At 49.5% G+C, this 19,166-nt stretch overlaps 1 protein-coding gene and 1 long non-coding RNA gene across 2 annotated transcripts in view; one reads left to right on the top strand and one right to left on the bottom strand.

Moving 5' to 3' along the window:
• CHST15 (carbohydrate sulfotransferase 15) overlaps positions 1-19,166 on the top strand; it is a 525,836-nt gene that overhangs the window by 37,791 nt on the left and 468,879 nt on the right. The window lies entirely within an intron of this gene.
• LOC146866811 (uncharacterized) overlaps positions 13,284-19,166 on the bottom strand; it is a 347,751-nt gene continuing 341,868 nt past the window's right edge. Inside the window, exon 4 of the long non-coding RNA XR_014960617.1 lies at positions 13,284-13,546. This is a non-coding gene — a long non-coding RNA (uncharacterized LOC146866811). The remainder of the gene's footprint in view (positions 13,547-19,166) is intronic.

Genomic DNA, 19,166 nt, shown 5'->3' on the forward strand with positions numbered 1-19,166 from the left:
TCTGTTTTACCCACTGCAGAGACCAGAGTATAACCCCTCCTGGGCACGGAGGAGAGCCTGTGTCTGGGTGCCCTTGGATGCCTCGCACCAACACCTTCGCTCTATGAACAGGCTGCTTTGTATGAGCGCTGGTTATGCCCAGAGACCGCTGCAAGAAGCGGACGAGGTGGAGCCGGACGGTAAACAAACAAATAAAACCTGAACTGCAAACCACACCGGCCGCAGGGCTGGGCACTCCATTCTGGGTGTGTCGTGTGCCTCCCTAGAGTCTGTCAGCCAGGAGTTTAGTCGGGCACTCCCTCCTGGGCAAAGCCTCCCTCTGGGGGGACGCGCGATTCATACAGGGCCACGAGGACCAGTCACCCTGCACATTCCATCCTAGACAGCTCCCGCTAACCCGGGCATCACTCCGGTCCTGCACAGGCACGCTCTGTCACATTCTTTCGCTCCCAGGCCTTCCCCCTCGACCTCCTGCCACAGCAGTCCCTACCTAGGGTATCCCTCCTCCTACTCATCTGTCTCTCCTTGGCGTCCAGTCTATAGCATAGATATTACGGGAAGGAGGGCTGAGAGATCCCTCCCCGACATCGGTAGGCATGCATGTTCTATCCACTTGTGTGTTTGTAACACTCCGGAGTGTGCTAGTGTTCACATCCGCGTGGTCTACAGAGTGTCTGTAATAAACATTTTATATAGTGTTTTCAAGATTTGTCGAGACAGCGCGAACATTCGGTCTTTTTTTGGTGTGCCAAAATCAGACAATTCTGTGTAGTGTATACAATCTACTGGCCCGCATTGTGAATGTGCCGCACCAGTGTTTGTAGTGCTTGGATTAGCCTTGTCAGGATAATGTTTTGCCTCTGAGGCAGAGAATCGGGTTCACCAGATGTTGGTGGTGCCTAGGTCATAAGAGAAGCTCCAGACCATGTGAGATGGCAGGCGTGCCCACACGTGCCCGCACGATGCCCTTACATGCATGACGGCCCATGGAAAAGACCACGGAATGAGACCTCACCCTAGCCAAACTAAAGAACATTAAATAAGCAACTTATGTATCCGCTTTCTGTAGGACCAACCAACCAGCGATGACACCCAATCTTGCCATCTTTGGACCCTGCAAGCAGGGACCAGGTCCTAATAACAATAGGGGGAGGGAAATGACCATAGGTGGTGCATCACAAGAAGGCATCACAATCTTATTGAGCCAACCCTTACAGTCACATGCCAGGTGAAAACTTTGCGATATGCATTATATAATCATGTAAATATAAGATTCGCACCTCACATATTCTTTGTGACCCACATGGAGGAATCCAAAAGGTTTATCATCATGATTTGTTTTTACTGGTGCCCTGAAGAGGCCTCCTGACTGTTTCAGCACTATAAAAAAAACCAGATATTAATATCCAAAATGGAAATGTGAAAAGAACATTTAAGGTATTTTAATATTGTAAATCGTCTGCAGATGTTCCTGGTACGGAGGACTTTACGTTATGAATGACATTTTAAAAGAAGGGGTACACTAGCTTGGTGCACCTAAGAAGGGCTGATGGTCAAAAGGTGCTCTGCCTTGAATGATGCACTGGTGCTGCGTAAAGGATGAGACACAAGACATGCCTTTCACTGCAGGCTTGACTCCCAGCCGCTCAACGCTCCGTCCATCATCCCCTTTGGTATCGCTTTGTTCGCCCTAAGTTGGCAGGGTATGCCCAGACGTGGGTCCCTTGCCACTGGATTCAAGATAGCCTGGCTGATGAGGGTTATGAACCCGAAACTGGTCCCAAGATGCTTGTTTCCGGTCCAGGGAAGAAATGGCTTGGCGGTTCGGGCTGGACTCTTCCCATGAGGCACAGGGTCACACAGATTTGTATATGCCCATGTCTGAACTAGTGTGGTGGAGCGAGCAAAAGAATGATGATGGATTAAACCCAGATCAGTTGACTGGGGGTGAGTGTTTGATTTGCTCAAACGCTCCGTCCATCATCCCCTTTGGTATCGCTTTATTCGTCCCAGCCTCAGTCTCCTGTAGAAATGCTGGCCCCTCTCGCACACCTTGTGGCTTGTGTTTCTGAGGCCGGCCCCTGGCAATGCCTCGTCCTTCACGCACTCACCAGGGAGCGCAGGGAAAGGTCCTGGCCCAACCGAGAAGCATGTGTTATTATATATAGTTTGTGAGTCCTCTTCCCATACGTCTTTATAATCAGCACCTATGGTTCCAGGGGCTTCACACAGGACAGCACGTCCTGTGGAGATATTGGACTCGCTGACAACAGTCAGTGCGGACATGAGGTTAAAGTGACCCGCAGATGTTATGTGACTATGGATATTTCAGCCACAGTGTTTTACCAGTCCGTATGGCCATAGTATCAGAACAGTCTGTGGTGCTAGGGTATAGGTACGGCCTCCCTGTACATTGTACTTGACAGCAGCAATACAGGACAAAGGCATTTGCTTTTCTTTGTCTTCTTTAACAAATCTCCATAGAGCATGGAACACGACAGCCCTGCGCTAAAGCTCCTTCATGCTGCTGCGGGCCTACATGAGGGTATAGCAGGTAGCACAGGCTGGGTGCCCAGAGCCTGCAGTGTGGCACCCATACCCTTTAGGGACCCCCCCGCATCCTTTGTATCTTACTCTCTTTATTCTATTTCCTTAGTTGGTCTCGTTTTAACTAGACGCCTTTTGCTGCAGCATTGGACCTCTGTTGCAATCTTGCTACAGACACTTAAGCTGTTACAGACAGGCTGGTATCCCAAGCTTAAAAGTATATTTAGGGTGTGCTTTGTGTCAGCCTCTTGCACAAGAGTGGATGGCTTTATTGTTTATCTCTGTCTGCTGCTACTTAGTGTTTTTCTCCCTATTCTTGTATGGAGCTTTTCTGGTTCACAGTCGTTTCTAATTGGACTATTTGTAGCTTTCCACTGCAGATAGGAGAAAAAAACAATGATGTCTCAGGTTCCAGTTTCATTTCACATTTAGCACTCCATGGAGCACATTACTTTCTTTGCTGCCTCCCTGGTCTCCGCTCATTCCACTGCTCACCCTTCGTCCCTCTCTGCTCTCACCTCCTGCGCTCAGTTCCTTATCTTATCCCCTAATTGTGCTGTTTTTTCTCCAAATTTGTATGCAAGGGCCCAGCAGCTACACAATGCTACTAGACTGGTCACTTCTATCCTTCCGATACAAACTTTTTTTCTTAATTTGCTATTCAAAAAGTTCTGATGGCCTTCTTGGAGCTGTAAAGGAATAATAAAGTATAATAATGATAAAAAAAGATGGCTTCATGCACAGGCAGCCATCTTGGAATGTTTTTTCAACATAAAGAAACACAAAAAGCATTCCAAGGTGGCCACCGGGAGTGTGCATGTATCCGCATGTCTGCTGACGCACCACAGCCGTCTTTAATTTTTAAATATATTTTATTACTAATTTACCTCACTAATATGGTCAGTTTCCAACAGTAAGTAAAAATGCCTATAAGCACTGCCAAAGGAAACCAGCATTGTCAAAGCCAATAGCTTCGCCCCTTACCTATCACGATCAGGCCGACTGGCTTTAACCATACTTGTTTCTAGAAAGAGTTGGAATGAAATGTTTGATCTTCTTTGTTTGGTGCTTGGCTACAAAAGTTAAATTTCATATATCATGTTTGATGGACATCTATTGCACCCTTAGCATACTTCATTTGTGTATCCTATTGGTTGTTCAGTTGATTTAAAAAAAAAAAAAAAACACTGGCAAAGCCAGTAGGTCTGGCCTTGGTAAACTGGTGCAATGGTTACATTTTTATTTTTTATTGCAAAATTATGCCACAAAAATTAAAAAAAAGAAAGCATGTCTTGGCCTAAATGTGTCAGCAATATGCTTGCAATATAAAAATAAATTGTAATCAGAAGATACAGGTGCTTTCCTGGCAAGCAATAACTTCCCATAGATCCTAGCTTTAAAGCCTCAAAGGTCAGAATTTTCTAACCCAGATCATCACCTCCAGAGGATGCGGTCCGATAATACCACTATTAAATAAAGTCAGAGATCACTTGTTGGTCCTATTGTGCCACATCCATGAGATGCCTCATTTTCTTCCTGATGCCCAACACACACTGAGGAAACTACATTGAGTCAGAGGACTGGCAACCTTCTTTCACCAGGGCGAGGAGACCTAGCGCCACGCCAACAGTAGCATTGTTCCGAGTTGGAAAGTTTTTTGCAACCTTTGAAATGTTCCATGGAAAGCATAATAACTTTACAAAGTTGAGAAGATTTATGCTTTTTCATACCTGTAGGGAAATTGTGATCTTTGCAACAACTTGTATTCCAAAGGTAAACCTGTAGAGAGAAAATCTACATACGTTTTCTATCTTGGCTGGGGTTTATTACTGTACACACCACCTTGTAATGCAGTAAAAACTGTCTGGTAAAGCACAGATAAACTTTACATGAGCAAAGGTGAAGGTAAAAAGGAAAACTTCAAAGGCCTCACAAAAAGTATAAAACTTAAACATCACAAATCGCTGCTATTGAACTAAAAAAAAAAGCTTCGCTCACCCCTGGTGAACAGAGAAGAGAAAACCTCCCTCTTGTCAATAACTGCATTGTGTGTGAACAGCAAACGTAGGTGAAGGATATTACACTTTTCAGTACCATGTCAAGCTTTCAACGCCCATTGGGCTCAAGGGGCTTCAGCCCCCCTTCCCCCCTCGTGTGTGTCAGCCCGGCTGAGGCAGCTTCCCGGGCACACACAGCCGCACCCGAGCACTTCACAGGTCTTTAAAAGACCATTTACTTGTAAACGAGGCTTTGTTGTTTTTCACCCCTTCTCAAGAGTCCCTGCATCTCCACTCTGCATATTGCTCAGTCAGCCCCCCTCCCCGATATTTTTAGTAGCCCCCCTGAAATTTGGCTTTAGTTGCCCATCTGGTTCTGCACATAATAATACTCTGGGGTTGGAGTTACACAGTGGAGAAGTTGCATCTACCCTGCATTCGTCTCATGTCTCTTTCATGAGCCACCAAGAAGAACACCAGATAAAGGGGGAGTCAACTTAAAAATAAAAAACCTCTGTTTTGTCATTATTTAGCTTTAACTAGTTACCTGCCATCCATAGGCTTTTTAGATCTAACGTGTTCAGCAGGTGTATTACACTCCTCCCTGAAGGAAATGATAACCTGTGTTTCGTTGGTGTAAGATATCCCTTGGGATCCAAAATAGCAGATCGGAGAGGAGGAGACACTTACAGGCTGAAACGGGCGGGACAGTCTTTCCCAAACCGTGGGGTCAGAAGACAATTTTTGGTCGGTCATAAAAGTCCTGATTTTCTGAACATAAAGAGGCAATAATTTTAAGATGCCTTTAAAATGTTCACTTATCGTGTCACATTTCCTGTGCTTCAAAGACAGAGGTCAAATTTCCGACAACATCTTCTGACAAATTGCTGTTTATTAACTCAACATAGGGATTGGTGTTCACTTCTCTTATTCTGACTGCAGAGTGAAACTGTTGAAGCTAGGTGGGCCATGAAAGTTTGCCATTTTAAAAATGTCCTGGTTCTAAAAAGTTTGGGAAGCACTGATGCAGAGCATAACAAGAGCCCTGGGGTTCGCCGTAATCCAGTTCCCATAATGAAAAAGGAAAAGAGGGGAGGTACACAGATTGCGTCAGTGACAGATGCTTCTATTTCAGATTTCGGAAGCGGTCGCGGCCTCAGTGGTTGATGCTTCTATTTTGGATTTGCTTGACGCGACCGCAGCATTGAAGTTCCACAGCAGACATAGCAGACAGACTCGCCTGAAGGCATGTGGCGTGTGGTGACGGTATCTATCACTGCAGGGGGTGTGCAAGAACTCTGCAGTTCCCGGCAGCATAGCGCCTCTGCCCCTATGACTGACCTCTGACCTCGTCGATTCGGTTATGTCCACAATTTATTTATATTTCCCGTCAGGAACACAAATGCAGCAGTGCAGATTTTACATGGATGGATTAGATAGTGGAGCCGAGGGGAAACTATGAAGAAAGAGCAGCGCGCGCGCGACGATATGCTGTGGTGAGAATGCTCGGCTCCCGCGGATGGGCGGGCGGGTGCTGCCAGTAGGGTTACTCATTTGGTTGTCTGTCAGCGAATTATTTAGCGTCGTCACGCATGGAGCATTGTAAAATGGCAACGCAAACACAATGCACTGGTGGTGTTGTACCCAGAAGTTCCCAAAGGGTATTTAAGAAACCAATGGCTACATTACCAAAGAGTTCAAGGGGACTCCCTACTCAATTAACAGAGTGCTGCCCTGAACTACCTCTGGCATGAGGTGGAACTTTACCGCTCCCCCACTACCTTTTCAATGGACAGTCTGCGACTGGCCTGTGGTGCGGCACTACCGGGGCCCCTCACGGAGGTAGCGCGTGAGATATAGCAGCGCCGGGAATAACTCATGCCCACGCGTGCAGTATGGGTGGAGAAGCACGCCCCGAGCGGGCGGCTTCTTTTATTCGATCCCCGCAGGCCACACCTGGCCTGCGGATGCAGTGGAGATGTCGGGTGACAACTAGACCGCGAAATACTACATCCCTATCCTACTTGGTCAATGAAACAAAACAACACAACTCAAACAGGTCAGACAGTTCAACCACACAGGTGGTGGTACTTGCGTGTCTTCTACATGCAGCATCCGGATGTTCTCAGCAGGCAAAGTCCTTCAGACGCTGACTTGGGCGAGGGTTCGGTCTTAGACTATACCGTTGCGGACAGCCCCGCAGCCGCGGACTGGTGGAAGGTCCGCTCTCTGGGACCGGGCTGGACAGTGGCACGGTCTCCGGGGTCTCTGGTGTTTGAGTGCATGTACCGTCTGGTTGTCCCTCGTTGTGCCTCCTGGGGTGTTCTGTGGGTACTTCCTTGAACCATGACACATTTCGGGACACCTCCTCTCCTCCTCTTTGGGCGGTTATCATGGTCCCACGGTTTGCGGTGACTGTCCAGGTCCCTGGTTCGTAGTTCATTTCCTCCAGGGCGACGGTCCCGCAGGAGGACGGTGGATCCTGTGTGGAGTGTCCTCGGTGTGGCCCGACGACGGAGGCTTACTTGTTGGTTTTGGCGGACTCTCCGGCCTTGCGCGTTCTCGGCCTCAAACGGGGGTGGTGACCTCCCCGGGCAGGTAGGAAGCAGATCTCTCCTTGGGCCATGAAGCATCAGTGCTCACGGGCTCCTCTGTGTTGTGCAATATGGCGAGCTCTGGTATTCCCGCAAGAATTTATGGAGCCGCTTCTCTGGGTCCGCTTGTTCCACTCCCGCTATGCGAAACATCTTGTTTAGCGTGCGCATAAAACGTTCAACATCGCCATTGGCTTGTGGGCACTGATGGGTTATTCGTCGGTGATGTATTCCTCTTTGTCTTAGAAAAGTGGCAAACTCGGCTCCCTGAAATGGTGGTCCATTGTCGCTGCGAATCTCGTGGGGGAACCCGAACAGGGCAAACACTTTTTCTAGGATGGGCCCCACATGGTTGAACGCCGTGGATGCCAATGGCTCTATTATGGGGTATTTCGAGAATGCATCCACGAGCACTAGCGTGTGCTTCCCTCCGGGGAAACTCCCAAAGTCTATGCTTACCCTGGACTAAGGGATGGAGCAAGCATCTTCGGTGATCACCGGAGCCGGTCTTTCCGGGCTGCTGGTCATCTGGCACGACGGGCAACGCCGGACATATTCCTCCACCATCTTTTCTAGTTCCGGGAACCACACCTTCTCCCTCATTCATGCTTTCATTTTGGTTATTCCTTGATGCCCTCCGTGGGCTAACTGGGTCGCTCTGTGTCTCAGGGCTTGCGGTATCACCATCATGGGCCCTCTGAGCAGGACCCCGTCACTTGTGGCGCTGAGCTCTTTCGTATCTACCACATCTTTGTCAGGTGTTCATGCTCTTCTGGACTCCAGGAGTTAGCTTGCCATAGATAGTTTGTCCACGACCCTTCCTGGACTGCTTGCAGAGTCTTGGTATATACCGCATCCGTGGTGGCCGCTTCTTTGACATCCTCTAGGCTCATGTTCAGGGGACAGGCCTCCGTGGATACTAGGTGAACGTAGTGCTCTGCTTCTTCGGTGTTCTCCTGTTCCTCGATCGGAACAGGGTGCCTGGACAGGAAGTCTGCGGGGTTTTTGGCTCCTGGCCAGTATACCACCTCCATTTCGTACAGCTGCAGCTGGACTGCCCATCTCTCGATACGCGGAGGGGGGGTGAGGCGCCGTCCCTTTGAAGAGCGAAACGAGGGGCTGGTGGTCAGTGACCATTGTGAACGGTTGCCCTTTTAGGTATAGATGGAAGTGGTTGCAAGCCCACTTGATGGCCAACGCTTCTCGCTCGATTTGAGTGTATCTTGTTTCTGTGGGTGTCAGGGACTTGCTGGCGAATGACAGCACTGCCCAGTGACCAGGTTCGTGTTCTTGGGACAGCACGGCGCCGAGCCCTACTGGGCTTGCGTCCACGAGTACTTCTGTTCTTTTTGTTGGATCAAAGTATGCCAGCGTGGCTTCCCCCAGAAGGGCATCCTTTATTCCTTGGAACGCTTCTTCTTCTTTCCGTCCCCATTGCCACTTTGCGTCTGCTCTTGTGAGGGCCCGCAGGGGTTCCGCTCGGGTGGCTAGTCCTAGGATAAATCTCCCGCAGTACGTTGCCATGCCTAGAAAGCTACGCACTTCCGTCGGCGTTGCCGGAGCGGGCGCCTCCTTGATGGCCTGTGATTTCCTTGGGTCCACTTGGATGCCTTCTTGGTTGAACACGTACCCAAAAAACTCAAAGGACGGCTGGAAGAACTGGCACTTCAGCGGTCTTCAGCGCCAGGATACTCCCTGGAGTCACAGTGCACTTTACAAGTACACTCACACACACACACACACACACTTGTCCTTGTGTAGGGTCGCCCCGTGTTCTCTGAGGCGTGTCAGCGTGTTGCGGAGATGTTTGTAGTGAACCGCGGCCGTCGCCGAGTGGATTAAAATATCGCCGCTGACGTTTAGCACACCGGGTAAACCTGATAGCATTTCCCGTATCGTGTTTTGGAACACGTCAGCTGCTGAGGATATTCCGAAGTTGAGTCTTTTGTATCTTCGTAACCCTAGATGGGTGCTGAAAGTGGTGATGTAACGGCTTTCTTTTGATAATGGGAGCTGGTGGTATCCTGCATTCAAGTCGATTTTTGAGAACCATTTGGACCTGTTCACATCGGCGATGATATCATCCATCGTTGGCGTGATGTGACGTTCCCTTCGTTTGGCTTTATTCGTCAGCCTCATGTCGATACAGAGGCGTATGGCTCCTGGCTGCTTTGGCTTTTCCGCGATAACCATTGGGGACACACAGGGCGTCGGTCCCGACACTTTTTCAATGATGCCTTGCTTTTCCAGAGTCTCTAGCTCTTTTTCCACCCGCGGCCGCAGGTGGAATGGGACTCTTCTGTGTCGCAAAGCGACTGGGACGACTGTTTTGTCGATGTGTAGTTTGACCGGGTCACATCTGATGCGTCCGAGCCCTTGGAACAATTCAGGGAATTGACTGAGTAGCTCCTCTACTTGGTGAGTCTGGATTCTCTTTGCAAAAGAAATGAGTCCAAGATCCTCTGCGGTGTGGCTGCTCAGTAGGGTGTCCGCCTCCCTGTCGATGATGTGAATTGTCGTTGTTACTTCAAGGTCGTCTGTCTTGATGGGAACTATAATCTTTCCTTTTAACGGGAGGGGGGTTTCCGCTCCATAGGCATAGATTCTGGTTTTGGATGGATTCACTGGAGTGCATGGCCGTAGGCGGCGATACTGCTGGAGGCCCATAACATTAACTGTTGCACCAGTGTCAATGACTGCTTTTATTTCCGTTCCCGCCACGTGAATCATGCACGTTGGCTGAGGCCTGCGGTGTTGTTTGAGTTCCCGCGCAAATGAGATCAGGTACGCCTCTCCGTCATCATCGTCTGAAGAGTCTTCACTCGGTTCTTGGTATCTCCTGCCTTTCCTTTGGGTGTTTTCCGGTGGCGTCAACTCTGTCACCGACAGTTGTCGTACGGCCCTTGTTGGGGGTCTTCGGTTCCGGAACTCACGACCTCTGGTGCGCCTTCTGCATACGGTGGCGAAGTGGTTGGGTATCCCGCAGTTGGTGCACGTTTTTCCTTGCGCGGGGCAGTCTTTCGCGGCATGTGGTTCATGTCCACAGTATCCGCACCTTGGCTTGGCCATTTCCGGCTTTGGACTCCTGAACGAGTCCCCTCTTGGCTTGGCTCGGAGGGTGTCTGCACGTTCTATCTTAATATTGTTGGACCGTCCCTGGGGTTTGATTAGCGCTTGGTCCATCTCGTATGCTCTGGCTGCCGACAGGTCATGTGACCTCGCCAGTACTAGCATGTCTTCGAGCGCGATCTTCGGTTGGCGCAGGATGAGCCCTCTCAATGTCTTGTCCCGACACCCCTAGATCAGTTGTTGACGGATCTCCTTTGGCTGGTGATCTTCCGTGCACGTGCTGGCGAATTCACGAAGTCAGGCTTAGGATACGTCCATTGACTCTCCCTCTCTCTGCCGGGTTTGGCGCAATTTGAATCGTTCGAAATCGGGGTTCAACTGTGGGTCAAAGTGGGCATCGAGCGCGGCCACTGCCGCGTTATAGTCAGCCGCTTCTCCTGTGTTGGGCAGGTGCTTGAATAGTTTGAAGATTTTGTCTCCCGCTTAATGCAGGAGCAGGGATCTTTTTACTGCCTCATCTGTCTCCCGGGTTGCAATAAAGTAGTTGTTGAGCCGTTCTATCCAAATTTTCCATCGGGGAGAGGCTGTCGCGGGGTCTTCCAGTTCACTGAATGGGGGTAAGACTCCTGATGCGACATGTTTGAACGGTGCGTGGGCCGGTGCCGCTGTTTGGCCTGGTGCTGCCGCCTGGTCGTTGTCTAACATGGCGCTTAGTGTCAGAAGCTACTTGGTCCACTGGGGCAGGTGATTTGCTCCTCCCTTGCCTGATGGCTGTATCAGAGGTGATAGCACGGAGTGAAAAAGCCAGTCCTCTTGCCGTGTAAATATGTGTTGCTGTGGGCCTGTTGCAGTCGAGGCGGCAGTGGCTCCTCAGGGTGTGTCTTTGGGAATATGTGCTTGTCAGAAGCTCCCTTGTGGACCAACCTCTACGCAGGGCCTTACGCAGGGGCTGGTTTTGGCCCTGTATTTGTTATTGGAGAGTCTGTTTCCCTTGCTGGCCTCGTGTGCAGCTCTCTTATTTGTTATGCTGGCTTCACACATGGGGTGAGCGTGTGAGATCGCACTCACCGTGTTCCTCCTTGCTGCCTGCTGTGAAGCGGCCCGGCCGGGTGCACTCCGCTAGGCCTGGCACACGTGTGCACGCGCGCGCACCGATCCTCCGCTCCGATTTCTTGTTTCGCTGCGCGGCGAGGTGCACGACAGCTGGTGCGTGGGTTTCCGATCCCCCACTCGTCGCCAATGTGGTGCGGCACTACCAGGGCCCCTCATGGTGGTAGCCCGCGAGATATAGCAGCGCCGGGAATAACTCATGCCCACGCATGCAGTATGGTTGGAGAACCACGCCCGAGCGGGCGGCTACTTTTATTCGATCCCCGCAGGCCACGCCTGGCCTGCGGATGCAGTGGAGCGGTCGAGTGACAACTAGACCGCGAAATACTACATGGCCCATTGGTACTGCAGTTACCCCTGCGGTTTTAACTAGGTATCAGGAAGCAAGGCATAAAGGGGAACCTACTGCTGGCCTTCGTGATGAGGATGCACTAGGTAGTTCTAGAATGCAAAAAGAAATTCGACTTTGTGGTTGAGGGAGTGAATCAACAAGTAGAGATACTGGCCGTCAGAATTTGTGAAATACTTTCATTTGGAATCACCTCACGTACAGAAGAAAAAGAAGTATGCCACAAAGTCGTGCCTCGTAGCCCACTGGCCCACTCACTTCTAGTTCCTGACTATACTTTCCCGGATATTCTGGTTATGCCCAAAAAGGCATTTAGCATCGAGTCAACGACTAAAATATCTACGAGGCTGGGTGGTGAAATCAGGGTGGAAAATTTGAAGTGTGATCTAAAGGGACACAGGTCACGATATATCTGTTTCTCCCTCGATACCTGATCTAACGTGTGCACACACTGTAGTAATGGTCATATCAGATTCGACGCCAGATTTCCAAAGGATCTTGACTTTGATCCTTGCTCTTTTTGAAAAATTTGTGTTGGGCGCAGATCATGCTTTTTTGATTAGGACCGAAATGTTACAGATTCTGGTTAAGAAAACGTGGGTGCGGGGGCTCAACATAACATAACAATTAAAAAGAACGCAGTGTCTCAAACAGACGAAGCACATTTTACCATAAATTCCACACAACTTCTACCAATTGAGAGAGATGCGAATTATGAATCAACAAAGCATCATTTAATACTAATAAAGGAATATAATGGTGAAATGCCAATACCAACAACAACGGACCCGAACAGGTGGAAACTAGCCCTCCCGTATTATACAGAAAGGAAGCAAAGGTTCTTAATAAAGAAGCCAAAAACAGCACGAAGTGCAAGGGGAGCAAAAAAGTGTAGGAGCAGAAAAGATGCAGTTTACTCATTGACACAATTACTTAAAGATCAAGTAGAGCATAGTACCTTGTTAGACTCTCCGAGTAATCACCCAGAGGCTTACTACTAAGAGCTGGCAAATGTAAATTATACACTGCAAGAACATCGTTTTAATTTATATTTGCTGGCTCTGAGCCAGGCAGTGGGGCGACGCTCAGCCGTAACTGCTAAAACCACAGCTATTGTCCATTCCATGGATAAAATGGAAGTGTACCCCATAATTTCCTGGAAGAAGAAAGCCGTTTTCACTGGGCCAACTTCTAACACTAATAAGAGGAGGAACCAAAGACAGATTACTAAAAAGGGATTGTGCAGGGTTAGGTTTGATCTTGAGCATGAAGTCAAGGAAGGTAAGAACTCTGAGTCTGCTGATAAGTCAAGCTCCAGGAGCCGGTCAATTCCATACTCTTGAAAGAATGAGGGATCCTTCTTTTCCTACCCTTCCGCTCTAAAGTCTATAGAGAAGCATAGGATGTCTATCTTTGTGATCAGCTGGAGAGAGAGAGAACATAGACATGAATCTCTTCTATTGAACTTTATTGAGTTACTCCTTGATATTTCCATTAATTAACTATTAAACAGATCATGTTTACAGATACATTTTATGTAAAGCTATCTTTGCGATTGCTTAACTCCAAGAACTTGAATCTTGTGGGACTTATGATTTGTGATGATAATTGTGGCTCCCTTGTTACTTGTGCAGAATGAAAAATTTCCTAGCTATCGTAACGGAAAGTTTCAATTCTATTAAAGACTACGTTTCCCATGAACCATAGGGAAAAAAGTAGTCAATCACAATGTGTTAACATCCAATCAAAAGAGGGTCAACGTACAATCAGGGCATCCCCAGGATCCATATAGTCCTTTGTTAGTGTCCTGTCCACCTCTTTCGGAGCGCAAAGACAGCCCAATCATCTTCTTCAGGAATTCTGTTTGTGGGTATCAGAACCTGCAACAAACAAGGACGTATTACCAGAGGAAACAACAAACCTAGGTATAATTCCAATATTGGGAAAGAATACAGAAGCAGTTGTAATTTTCAAAAAAACCCATCAGAACAGCAAATACTCAACATCTTCCCACTTAGGGTTGAAAGAAAAAATAAATACTTACTGCAGTATGGGGAGGGATCTCGTCCAGGAGCATCGGGCGGGATAATCCTCGCCTCCGAGTCCTTAATAGATTGAAACTTTCCGTTACGATAGCTAGGAAATGTTTCATTCTATGTCAGGACTGGAGGCGAGGATTCTGCTTGTTTAAAGCTTGCCCACAACCAAATGAACCATATTGAATTTTGGCTTGAAGTAAAAACGCTTGAAGGTGGAATCCGAGGACCAATCCGCCGCATTGAGGATATCCTCCAAGCGGGCACCCAAGCCGAACACCTTAAACGCCATGGCCCCTCTTGCAGAATGCGCCCCAAAGTGGCGGATACAGATGCCCGCCTCTTGCATCACCCAATAAACCCATCTGGCAATGGTGGGTGAGGAAACTGCCTTAAAGGGCATCCGGAGCGCAATGAGGAGTTGGCGTTCTCCCGGAGGGCGGTATTCCTCCGTCAACTCTTCATACGCTTCGAGGCAACGAACCACACAAAGCTTTGGAGAATCAGGAAACTCTGGATAAGAGATGACTCTCGTGTGGCACTAAGTACACCATAGAAGGGTAAACGTCACCCCATCCGGAGTGAACATCCAACTAGAAATATCCAGGGCTCGCACATCAGACACCCGACGGAAAGACACTAGGCACAAGAGCATTGTGAGTTTTGCCGACAACTCCTTTCGGAATAGAAACCTATTAGGTTGCCACGAAAGGAAAATATTCAAAACCTGATAAACATCCCATAATGCCGAATACCGCGGTTCTGGCGGTAAAGAGAGTCGAATACCCCGCAAAAGCCTGCAAACCAAGGGGTGCTCCCCCAAAGGAGAGCCACCAACCGGGACATGACCCGAGAAAATGGCGGACCTAAAGGTGTTGATAGAACGATAGGCCATTCCGTTCGACACAAGTCGCGCTAAGAAATTCACAACGTGGACCACGTCTGCGACCAAGGGATCGAAACCCCTTCGCAAACACCAACGGGAATATCTGGCCCACGCGGACTTGTATCTCTTAACCATACTGTCCGCCCAGGCTTTGGAGATAAGCTCTGCAGCCGTTCGCAAAAGGCCCGGGGTTTGCCATCTACCCCTGAAATCTTCCACGCCATGAGCCACAGCGATTTCGTGGACATTAGAGGATGAGGAGTGCCTTCCGGACTCTTGAGAAGATCCGGGAACCGGGGGAGTAGGATTGGAAAATCCCATCAAAGTTCCAGAAGAACTGGAAACCACACTTGAGACCTCCATAGAGGGGTGATTAGGACTAATTCCGCCAGTTGTCTGCGGACCTGAGCAGTTGACCGAGTGATCATCGCAAAGGGAGGGAACGCATAGCCCTGTTCCTTCCTCCAATCTTAGAGGAATGCATCCGTGGCATCCGCCAGGGGATCGGGCCTCCAGCTGAAAAACCTCGGGAGTTGGTGGTCTAGTCTGGACGCAAATAGGTCTACCGTGAAAGGACCCCAAAGGTCGTTGAGAGACGCAAAACTGACTGGTCCAGCTTCCAGAGACTGGAATCGCGGAAGTGGCGTCATTGGAAATCAGCTTCCACATTGTCGCGGCCCGGCAGATACTCCGCTGTGACTGAAACCTGGCTGTCTAGGCAATATTGCCAGAAACTCGCCGCTAGGTCCGAGAGAGCCTTTGACTTGGTCCCCCCTAGATGATTTATGTAACAGACTGCTGAAACATTGTCCATTTTCAGGAGTACACACGACTGCACTGAATCTCTGGTCCAACACCGCACGGCGAATGAGCCCGCCAGGAGCTCGAGACAGTTTATATGTAACTTCTGTTCTTCGGGAGAAACACAAACCTCCCGTGGAAAGATCTCTGCACCGTGCGCCCCAACCGAGCCTGCTGGCATCCGATTCGATAACCAGATCCGGAACCGACCCGAAGATCGCTCTTCCGTTCCATGCCTCCATATGAGCTAACCACCATTGAATCTCGCTCCGCGCTTCGTCGGACAAGGCGACCTTGTAAGAGTACGGATACCCTTTCCGAAGAAAATACGCCTTGAGGCGTTGGAGGGCCCTGTAGTGGAGCGGACCCGGAAAGATAGCTTGTATAGAAGCGGACAGGAGCCCCACTACACGAGCCAACTGGCGCAGGGATACCTGCTGCTTGGCCAGAATCCGTCACAACTCGTGGCGAATCTTTGCAACTTTTCTGGCTGGTGGACTGAGAGTGGAGGAGATGGAGTCGGTGACGAACCCCAAGAAGGTAGCGGACTGTGCCGGTTTTAAGAGGGACTTTTTCCCGTTGATCACAAAGCCGAGATCCTGGAGCAGAGTCCCTGTCATCTGAAGTTGTTCCGTCAAAAGACGGGGACAGGATGCCATCAGGAGGAGGTCGTCGAGATAAACTATCAATCTGACGCCTCGAGCTCTCAGAAACTCCACCACTGGCTCGGTGAAGCACCAGGGTGCTGAAGAGAGCCCGAAAGGGAGAGCGGTGAACTCGTAAACCCGATGACTCCAGGCAAACTGCAGAAAACGGCGATGCGGTTGAAAAACTGGGATCACCCGATAGGCGTCTTTGAGGTCCAAGCAGACAATCCAATCTGAGGGCGGAGGACATCTCGAAGGAGGTGAATCCCCTTCATTTTGAAATGGCGGTAAACCAACCATCCATTGAACTCGCTTAAATTTATGACAGGCCTCTTGCCTCCGTCGGTCTTGTCGGCCAAAAAGATGCTGCTGAGAAAACCGCGCGGGTGGGGAGATGTAAGCAAGATGGCGCCTTTGTGGAGCAAGGTAGCCACTTCCTCGTCCACAAGGGCTGCATCTTGCATTGAAAAATTAATGGGTCGTGGAGGAACGTGTTGCACTCGGTCCCCTAAGAATTCTATATGGAAACACCTCACTGTCTGAAGCACCCACGTGTCGTGCGTGATGGTCAACCATGCCTCGTAACAGCTGGCAAGTCGCCCCCCTATGTTTTGTGGGGAAAAAGGGAGAACGCTCACCGGAGTTTGCATTGGACGCTCCTCCCCTGAAGCCTCTGCCTTTGCCCCGGCGTCCTCTTGTGGGGTAGAAATTTTCAAATTTGGACTGATCTTGATATTGTCCGGGGCCTCTTTGGTTGGCTTGATGATTCTGCCGACCGGTCGAGCGGCCCCTGCCTCAACCGGCCCCTCGAAAAACACGGGGGAAAACTTTTTTAATTGTGGACTGGGCCCTGTCTAATGAAGTAAAAGTATTGACAAATTTACCCATCTCCTTTATGAAGGGTTCACCAAACAAACCCCCTTGGGCAATGGCACCCGCCTCTGAATCCGCCAGGTCCCCGAGTTTCGGGTCAATTTCGATAAGGAGGGACCTGTGGCATTCAGTGGAAAGGGCGTAGTTAGCGTTGCCCAAAAATATCACCACACGCTGAGCCCAACCGGATAGCGTCTCAGGGGAAATCATCGAACCAGAAGCTTTGGCTTCTTCGGCCATGTCCAGAATTTTAGGGGCAGGGCCCAGGACGTCCAGGAGCTTATCCTGGCACGCCCTCCAAGATCTATCAATACCCTTCTTGGGATCCCTAATAAATTTTTGCAAAAATGTAGACATTCTAGGGTCAATCTCCGGGGTAAGAGACACTTTTCCCTCTAGGGATGGGCGTGGACATTCAGCCCAAAGGCAATTGCGAGTTTCCTTCTCAAGAGGGCGTCTGATATGTTCTGGGACTTAAGTCGCAACTTTCTCAGCTGGAACTCAGTCCGAAGGACGTGGGTGTACAATATCGTTAGGATCCAACATGTCGGAAGGAATAAGAGGTGGTCGTGAATCAGAGGGCACTGGAAGGGTCTGAGGGACCTGAGAGGGTCGGGACGGGAGCCAAGGTCTAGACAGGCTGGAGTCAGGATCCCCTGAAGGACCCGGCAACACTGGAGAAAGGGCGGGGGCCGGAGACAGGGTATCCCCCGAACCTCTTACAGGCTGGCTGTCCATGAAAGCCTGCTTCAGACGCTCAAAAGCATCCACATCAACTCCCGGTGCACACGGGCATTTTGATGGGGGAGGTCCAGGGTTGTCCTGGGATGAAGAGGACAGGGCAGCGAGAGGAGCAGTTCTACGCTCCAGGCGCAGGAACGCCTGCTCTATTTTACATGTAAGCTTGCCCTCCAGGGGAGAAATAGCTTGGTTCACTGCCCTATAGAAAGAGGTGTCTACAGCCTCATAGAAAGCTTCACCGTAAGGCATGTCCGCCAGGGGGTCCTCTTCTTCCTCCTGGTAATCCTCATAATACTCCATTGTGAGAGCGTGGAAGAGTTAGGATATTTAGTACTGTAACAGTAAGTTTTTAATAAGAGCTGGGTGTCAGCTAAATTTTTTGGGTGGCAGGAACCACAATTTCACAGGGTGACTGGCCCTATGGGGACAAATGCTGGTTACAACTGTATTTAAATGAATATGGGAAACCAAATCTGGGCTGGATATGTCCCCTTTAAGCAAAAGGCCTAACGGCCGGTACAGGACCTCTCAGCGAGGCGTCAGCACAATAAAGGAAATACCAGACTCGAATCCCGTGTGTTTCTTTAACTAATGCTAGAAACGAGCGTAAGATGCAAAATCGGCAGCGAGCAAGATGTATGGGCTCGCCTGCCGAGTACAGACCGTAATCGGCATTCTGATCTCAGCACCAGGGCCCCTGACTGGAAACAAACGCGCGCGCCTCTGGGACGACGGTTAAAAAAACCCCCAGAAGACGCGTCGCGCTTGCCACTGCCTCCCGCGCCCCCAGGTGGCGGGAGGACTGGAGCCGAGACAAGCAACCAGCCAAATGCCGCGTAGGAGCGGGAAAACCCGCTCCCGCAGTGAAAGACGAAGAAATTGAAGCGCAACGGCAGCGCTACATACACCAGAAATAAAGCAGCAAATAGTCTACCTATGAAATTGAATTACGAGCGGAAATCACCGATCATGTATTCACGGTGCTCGCGTTAAGACCCACATAAAACAAACTCGCTCATTACATTTTAAACAACCAGAATAAAAGCCCCCCAAAACAGTAAAGGAAACTGAGGAGAACTTATCTGGCTGAGCAGCAGCGAAGAAAGAGGAGGACAGGACACTAACAAAGGACTATATGGATCCTGGGATGCCCTGATTGGACGTTGACCCTCTTTTGATTGGATGTTAACACATTGTGATTGACTACTTTTTTCCCTATGGTTCATGGGAAACATAGTCTTTGTTTCTGTCAACGCTGCTATGTTAATAAAGTGAAGAAAGAAGGCATAATCCTCGCCTCCAGTCCTGACATAGAATGAACAGCCATTAAAGCCTTAAGATTGGTTATGAATAATGTCGATGTTTGCGGAAAATGGAGATAGATCTAGTACCCAGCGCTAGGAAATAAAGGTGGTGTCCCTTGCCCAATTGCCTTACATAAATTGCTACAAAAAGTTAGATTAGATACAAGACGATTCCTAAAAAAGAGGAGGGCAGTTTTGGATTGGACCTGATG

Source organism: Triturus cristatus, chromosome 1_2, assembly GCF_964204655.1.
Source record: "Triturus cristatus chromosome 1_2, aTriCri1.1, whole genome shotgun sequence".
Classification (NCBI taxonomy): domain Eukaryota; kingdom Metazoa; phylum Chordata; class Amphibia; order Caudata; family Salamandridae; genus Triturus; species Triturus cristatus.